Raw genomic sequence first — 6,219 nt, 5'->3', positions numbered from 1 at the left:
AGAAGACACTAAATTATGTTTACTGTTGCAAACCTTGCCAGGGGGAGGCTCAGTTACTATATGGTAACACTAACAAGCGGGCGCTGGAAAACTGGGCTGCTGGCAACCTTTAGTCAAGACCTCACCCCCGAGTATGCTGCAAACCCCATGGTGTATCTTACTCACAGGAAGTGACATGTTCATTTTATATACCACACAGACTCAAGTGATTTAACAGTCACTGTCATAAAGGAAAGAGACCGAAGGGTCCCTGAAATAAAAGACACTGAACATCTAATGAGGGAAGATAAATCACACAAAAAGAAAAAAGAAAAAGCAGGCTTTTCAGGGCAGGGTAGATGGCCTAACATAGGCCAGTTTCTGTTGCTATAACAAAATACCCAAGGCCAGGAAATTTATACAGAAAAAAAGGTTACTTTTTTTCTGGTACCAGAGGCTCAGGGAATCTGAGAGTGTGGTACTGGTGTTCAGTGAGGGTCTTCTTGTGGAATGACAAGCCAGACAGCATCAGGCCAGCCTGGAACTTGAGCAGCTCAAAGTGTGTGCCTGCTGTCTTCATTCTAGTACATGAACCTGGGACCACGCCTTCAAACTACAGCAGAGTTAAGGCCTCTCCTGTCCTAAAGCTGAGTTCAGTCATGGCAGCTTTGTAATGGTCGTATGGTCATTAAAGATGGACTCATGGAACTGGGGCTGTGGCTCAGTGGATAGAGTGTCCATCAAGCCTGGGTTCCAACCAGAGTATTGCATAAACAGGATGTAGCGACCTATCTGGACTCTCTGCACTCAGGAAGTGGAAGCAGGAGAATCAGTTCAACCTCAGCTACATAGGGAGGTCCAGGCTAGCCTGGGTTACATGAGCCTCTGTCTCAAACAACAAGAACAAGAGCAAGAACAAGAACAGCAACAACAACAACAACAAATTAAAGTGAGAGAGGCAGAGGAGACAGAGAGACAGAAAGAGAGAAAAAATAAGAGACAGACACAGGAATGGGTTTTGTCAGAGAAAACAGAGGAGGGGACAAGGGCAGAGCTTGAGAAAGTCAGGCCTGTCAATCAGCGTCTTCCCACTGCCAAGACCAGCTTACAGGATGCTTCAGAAGCCCAGGGCAGCTGAGGACCTGCATTTTGTCATTCTAGGACATTTATTCCCAGGTGCATATGCACATGTACACATGCACACAAACACACACACACACACACACACACACACACACACACACACACAAACTTATAGCCTTCTCCTCCCCAAAGCAAAGTATAGTACTAGCATCCCTGGAAAACTTCTTCCTAAGTTCAACCTGACTATGGCCAGAGGTGGCCCCTACCCCTGATGGGACAGGAAGTACCCCAAGCAACCTTGCCTAAATCACCCTTCTGTGCCCCCAGCTCCTTCTTCCTGGTTTCCCCAGGGCCCTGAGTGCCATCCCTGACTTACTCAACCTGTCTCAGCCCAGAACAGAGGCCTGTGGTTTGCGCAAGTCGGGGCACAGCCTGAGGTAGGGATGGGGGTGCTGGTGGTGAGAAGGAGGAGGTCACTCTCGGGTAAGGACCAGGAAGTGATTCAAGTGTGGGCTGTGTGTCTGGACTGAAGTGTCAGGACTATGAGCTAGTCAGGAGCAAGCCCAGGCTGTCCATAACCAAGAGCCCCTGACACTGAAGCTGCTGGACCCCACTTCTCCATTATGTTGCCCCGAGAGGTAGAGAGTCTCGGCCATTCAATCCAGTTACCTTCATTTCTGGGTCATAGTCTGAGCCTCCTGCATCTCGGTCTCCAGTTTAGTGCCTCTAGCTCTGTCACCTTCCCAGGCTATGCCTGGGATCTTTCTTCCACAGCGGAACTTCATCTGAGGGCAATCTGCAGGGGCCAAGGTGATGCTTGCCAAGGAAGCCTAAAGGTGGTGGAGGTTGGAGTGATAGAATGTGTTCTGTGAGCCCCTAGGTGTAGCCACTGCCCCTGGGAGGGGTGGGTAGAGGAAGGGGGGGAGCAGGGAAGAGGAGATGAGAGAATGGAAGGAAGAGGAGGGCTGGAGCCATGGGCATCAAATGTGCCCTGTGGTATTTGGTATTCGAGAACACAGAAGTCTCAGGCAGTCCAACACCAGGCCAGGCCATGACAGTGTCTAAAGCATGAACCTCGACTATGTGTTAGAGGACATTGATTTAGGCCAGGCCATCCCCCGAGTAGGAATGCCAACTCTGTGGTCAGCCACCTGGATTCCAAAACTCAGGGACTTTCTAGCTGGGTCACTTCAGACAAGATCCCTTGGTGAGCTTGAACTCTCTCAGCTGACATAGGAGGCCAGTCCTAACCCCTCCTTCCTGTGGGGCAGCAAAGTGCTGTGCACACCAGCAAACTTCAGGCCAGGGTGAGTCTGAGAGAGGAGGGCCTCAAGACCCAGAATCCCCTGGGGTAGAGGGGAGCAGACACACCTGACACCTACCCCATGACACCTGCGTCATGAGATGCAGCCCGATGAGGATGTCGCAGTCAGCCACGCTCATCCTACCCCGAGCCTTTACACACGACATCATCCACCCGTCAACAGCCCCTTGGACTACACATCCCATCAAATGCCACTTCCTCTGGAAGCCCAACCCCTGTTCCTTGCACCTAGCAGAGCCACACTGACATCCAGCAGGCAATGTCATCCTCTCAGCTCTGTCCACTCACACGTCCTTCTGGCACTCTCCCCTATCAGCCCCATACACACTTCCCACTGTCAGACATCCCATCAACCCCAGCTCAATGCCCAGGGACAGGACGGATGGATGGTTGCCCCCTAACGGATGTTCCCCCATGCTCAGACTAACCTCTGGGCCATAGCTGCAGCCTTACCATGTAGAGCATGGCGGGACAAACCTCTCTCTCTCTCTCTCTCTCTCTCTCTCTCTCTCTCACACACACACACACACACTCACACACACACACACACACACACACACACACACACACTCCTGCTCTTACCTTTGATGCCTGTGACTGTGTTTGGTAGAAAGAATGGGTCAGCGAGGAAGTCCACTGGAGCCGAAGCTCTGGGAACCAGAATCATGCTTTCAATGAACAAAGGAGTGAGTTCATATGAGAAGAAATGTCTTTGGGGCACCATGAACACATCACTCAGGCATGGAAGGGTGGGGAGGATTATCAAAAGCTGTACAAAAACTCTGACCTGGGACTATTTTATTCACTGATTTTTAATTTATATTACCTTTATTTGCTTACTTACTTTCGGGAGGGTACGCAACCCACAGTGAGCATGTGGCGGTCAGAGGGAAACTTGGGGGAGTAGCTTGTTTCCCTTCATCATTAGGATCCCAGGAATCGAACTCAGGTTGTCAGGTTGGTGACACTGAACCACTTGCTGGCTCCTGGTGCCATTTTAGAGAAAGGAAGTCTTGGTGTCACCAGCAAGGGGAAAGCTTGACCTATGGCCTCTCCTCTGTGTAGCTTGATGGAATCTGGCCTTCGCTGAGCCTCACCTAATCTACAAGGCAAGCGTTGTGGACGAGGCCACCCCTTCCAGCCATCCCTGGCTCTGACAGCACGTGACTGGAGATAGAGTTTCCTGTTGGCTTCTTGCTCCCAGGACTCATGACCAGATACAAGGTCAGCCCTGAAGATTTCAGGACAAACGAGGGCTCTGTCTTCGCAGCCCAAGCCTGATTTCCGTATCTCTGGCTTTGCCCTTTGCTTAGTGTGGCTGGCTGTCACTGTGTCCATGGAGTCACCGGGCCCACCAGCCTTCTGTCCACTGGGCTTCTGGCACACCCTGGAGCTGGGCCAGGGGGAAGTTGGTAGAGAGCCCAGCATGCCATTGTGGATGCCCTGGAGAGCCTGGCTCTGCAGCCCAGACTTTAGCCTTCCTTTCCCAAACACGCATACATTTCCTGCAGCCAACAGATTTTGGAATGAGTCAGACCTGCCTTGGCATTCCCTCCTCGCTCAGCTTTACTGTGGGTGCTTGGCCTACTTGTCTCACTACCCTGAACCTGAGCCTTTTCCAGTTACCAAACTGGGATGATTAGTAACTATCCATTTATTTATTGGTTTAAATGGTTCAGCAGTCCATCCCTACTTGTTATGAAATAAACACTCAGTGTCAACCCATGCTTGTACATACCGACGATACGGCAAAGGACAAGCTGACGAAGTAAGTGCCTATCCTCACGACACAGAGTGACAGAGTGTTGGCATGACCCACGGCCACTCTGTGCTCCCAACTGTCAAGCTTTAGAAACGTGACAAGAACAATCAAGGAACCAAAATTTAAAGTTCACCTGATCCTGGCTAATTTTAAAGACATGTAGCCCAGACTTGCCTCAACTTATTATGTAGCTCAGGATGACATTGAACTTCTGATCCTCTTGCCTCCGCCTCTAGTGCTGGGATCACCTGGTTTATTCAGTGCCAAGCACGGAACCCAAGGCATCTTGCATCTTGCATACTAAGCAAGCACTCTAAGGGACTGAGAAATGCCCCCAGCCCTGATTTCTAAGTTTTTTGTTTTGTTTTGTTTTTGCTTGGTTTGGTTTTTCTAGTCAAGGATTTCTCTGCGTAGCCCAAGCTGTCCTAGAACTCTCTTTGTAGACCAGGCTGGTCTTGAGATCAGAGATCTGCCTGCCTCTGCCTCCCGAGTGCTGGGATTAAAGGTATGTTCCACCGTGCCCAGCTTAATTTTAAGTTTTCAGATACATACTGGCTTTTAAGCCTGCTTGGTATGACCTGCGGCAAAGCTATCTTTTGGAATTTTATGGAATCTAAATATGGATCAAGTATGGCTGATAGGAATTTAGCATTAGAAGCCAGATATGCTTGAGGGATATTGAGACACACTGGATTTTAAAGATATGAGGGTACAAAATGGAAGATGTCTCACCAGTGAATATTTAAATACCAATGATCATTTGAAAATAATAAAAATGGGTTTCTTAAGCAAAAATAATTTCACCTTTCCTTTTGTTTTTGCTTACTTATTTATAGACCCGTTCTCACCGTGTAACCCTGACTAGCTCAGGCTAGCCTTGAACTTTCAGTGGTTCCCTGCCTGTGGCTCCTCAGTGCTGGGATTAAAGGACTGTGCCAACAGGTTTGACTCTTTTTATTGATTTTTTTCTTTAGTTAAATATGTTTTTGTAAATATATTATAATAATTAGTTAAAATCTGGCTTAGGAAGTATAATATCTAGCAAGATTACGCAATCTCAGAAAGAAATAAACTGCATGTTCTCTCTCGTATGTGGAATTTAGCCAACAATATATGTATCTATGTAAACCAATGTATCAATCAGTCCACTAAATGTAAACCCACCAAATGTAGGTACAGTGGACCAGGAAGAAAAAGGAAGGAGAAAGTGGGAGGAGAAAGCACTGAATGCAGACAATGGGTAGGCTTAGGGAAAAGGAGATTTTCTAGCACTGAATGCAGACACTGGGCAGGAGTTGGAAAAAGGAGACTTGCTAATTAGTTGCTTTCCTAGTTCTAATTCTGACAAGGCTTTGGTTGTAGATAAGAACATAAAAATATCTGTAGAACACTGAAAGTGTAAAATTCAACGGGAAGCCCCACAGCTTCTGTTCTGACTGTGTGCTCTAACAGTGTAGAAGTTCAGTGAGCTATAGACTGGTGTAATCTGGTTATTTGGGGTATTTGATGTTTTTATTTATTTGTAACATTTTTATAATAAAGTTCGTTAAAATGGTAATTGTTTTTTAAGTTTTATTTTTAGGTGTGTGTGCGTGTGTGCGCACGGAGAAGTGTTATGTGCACACAAGCATGAGTGCAGGTGCCTGCAGAGGTCAGAGCTGTTGGATCTCCAGGAGCTGAGGCTACAAGTAGTTATGAGGCATCGGATACAGGCGTTGGGAACTTCAGTCCCCTGGGGGACTGGCATGTGCTCTTAACCACTGAGCCATCTCTCCAGCATTAAATTAGTTTTTTTTTTTTTTTTTTTGAGACAAGATCTCATGTAACCCAGGCTGACCTCAAACTATATATGTAGCTGAGGCTGACCTTGAACTTCTTATCTGACTTTCCTTCTTTTCCCTTCTCAATTTTGGGATTACAGGCATGCATTACAAAGCTCAGATACCTTTCTTATCTTTTAAATATGGCTCCTGGCATTGTAAAGTCATATGTATAACTCTCAGACAGTGTTGTGCTGGGCAATTAAACAAGCAATTATGAGGTGAACTCAAGAGACCGTGGTGAGCTTTAA

At 47.4% G+C, this 6,219-nt stretch overlaps 1 long non-coding RNA gene across 1 annotated transcript in view; it reads right to left on the bottom strand.

Annotated features, from left to right (window-relative positions):
* Positions 1 to 3,189: 3,189 nt before the first annotated feature.
* The window catches only part of LOC148002873 (uncharacterized), an 8,095-nt gene continuing 5,065 nt past the window's right edge, over positions 3,190 to 6,219 (bottom strand). Inside the window, exon 5 of the long non-coding RNA XR_015632389.1 lies at positions 3,190 to 3,891. This is a non-coding gene — a long non-coding RNA (uncharacterized LOC148002873). The remainder of the gene's footprint in view (positions 3,892 to 6,219) is intronic.

This window comes from Rattus norvegicus, chromosome 10 (genome assembly GCF_021556685.1).
Source record: "Rattus norvegicus strain SHRSP/BbbUtx chromosome 10, alternate assembly SHRSP_T2T, whole genome shotgun sequence".
Taxonomy (NCBI): Eukaryota; Metazoa; Chordata; class Mammalia; order Rodentia; family Muridae; genus Rattus; species Rattus norvegicus.
This window is presented reverse-complemented; position numbering and strand designations above follow the sequence as displayed.